Source organism: Nelumbo lutea, chromosome 5, assembly GCF_056320005.1.
Source record: "Nelumbo lutea isolate HS-2025 chromosome 5, American lotus-T2T, whole genome shotgun sequence".
NCBI lineage: Eukaryota > Viridiplantae > Streptophyta > Magnoliopsida > Proteales > Nelumbonaceae > Nelumbo > Nelumbo lutea.
Genome location: NC_142688.1, coordinates 24,933,060 through 24,934,751, shown reverse-complemented (window position 1 = coordinate 24,934,751; position 1,692 = coordinate 24,933,060).

Below are 1,692 nucleotides of genomic sequence, written 5' to 3'. Positions count from 1 at the left end.
AATTTTAAAATTTACTTACTTAAACTTCTCAACCCGAATTCGCTTCAAAACTCATAACGAATTGGATTTTGAGAATTCAAATCCTCTTCAATCTTACCTTTTCTGTATTCAAGGATAGTGTGAATTGATTTTCGAATCTGTATCTAATTTCTTATTATTTTGTCATATATAAGTAATAAATAAGTAAAATAATATAGATAAACAACAAAATTTTTAATTATTTGATTAAGGTATATTAAAAATATATAAGCTATCAAATTCAAAATATTATTAAATTCAAGACTTAGTACATAAAACTTATATGCTTTTTAATAATATGCCCATTGGGGAGGATCAGGTTTAGTATAATACCATACCCTATCCAGACCTGTATAAGTTATAGAATCCCAAAACCCATCCTTCAAACAAAAAACCCACCCCATCAGAAAAGGTAAGAGCAGGTACGCACCAGGTGGGTAAAAATTGCCATCCCCTATCCTTGACAAGCGTTATATATAACATACGTTTCCAGTGTCCTTGGTAGAAATTGCCCCTCTAACGGTCCAACCCGAACCAGATCGTCTACTTAATGATAAGCCACCCATTTTCATCTTTCGAGGTTGAGGGCCTTGGTTGGTGTTGGCCATTTCATTCTGTGCATCTGAATCGGTTGTGAACCCAAAGCTGTTTGGCCGAAAAAACACAGGCAGAATTAGAGTTGGGCTTTCTCCGTTGCTGGATTTCTAAACATCCGACCCGCCCGATAGGACATTCAATGTACCTGACATGCACCACAGATATGTACATAATCATAAAACTGCCTGATGGGACAGATCAATTGATGGCAACTATCTGTAGGATACCGTGGACTCTGATTATCATGACCGGATTTTCGATCAGATAATGAATGAAGTTGATTTAATTTTCTGTTAGCGGATGCATAGTCTTCTTGGTAGGTTCTCATGGTAGAAGTGGAGCTTAACCCCCAGACAATGGGATAGGCCATAAGAAACTACTTCTGGATTCTGGGTCTAACTTCTAAATAAACATCAAATTCATTAAATCAGAGATGATCCTCGGTGGGAAAGGCAAATGGATCATGGATAAGAAGTCTACGACACAAAATGTGCCATGTAGCAAATCCACTTTCTAGCCTGTCTATTGTTTTTATGCTTGGGGCCAGATTGTTTGCTTTGCAATTTCCTTTGCACTGGTGCACTTGATATTTTTGGGGTCAGATTTCAATAGGGACACAGGAATGAGGAATGGGCAGAGTGAACTTGAGACCCATATGGCCATACCAAGGTGAAACTCCAAGTTACGATCCCAAACCTTAAGTTTAAGAGTGATATGGAGTGACCTACTCAACTAGGGACATGGGGCCATAGAACCCCCGACCCCCCCCCCTCCCATCTCTTTCTCACTCAACCACCCAATCATATTGAAGCATAAACCTTGTTAAGTTGTAGCTGTTGAAAGTTTCGAGCCCATAGTCGACCCATCCAGCAGGCCAGTACCTTGCCAAGTGTCGTTCTCGCCTCTCGTTCATCATCAAAACAGAAAGGCAAGCACCAAAACATGAACGAGAATTGGGATTAGGATGAGGCGCCCGGCCCCAGTAACCAAGGCCAGGGAAAGTGCTTGCCAAATGCAAAACAGCAGGCATCTAAATTGAGAAATAGTTTCACACTTTCAGCATGGAAGTTAACTTGC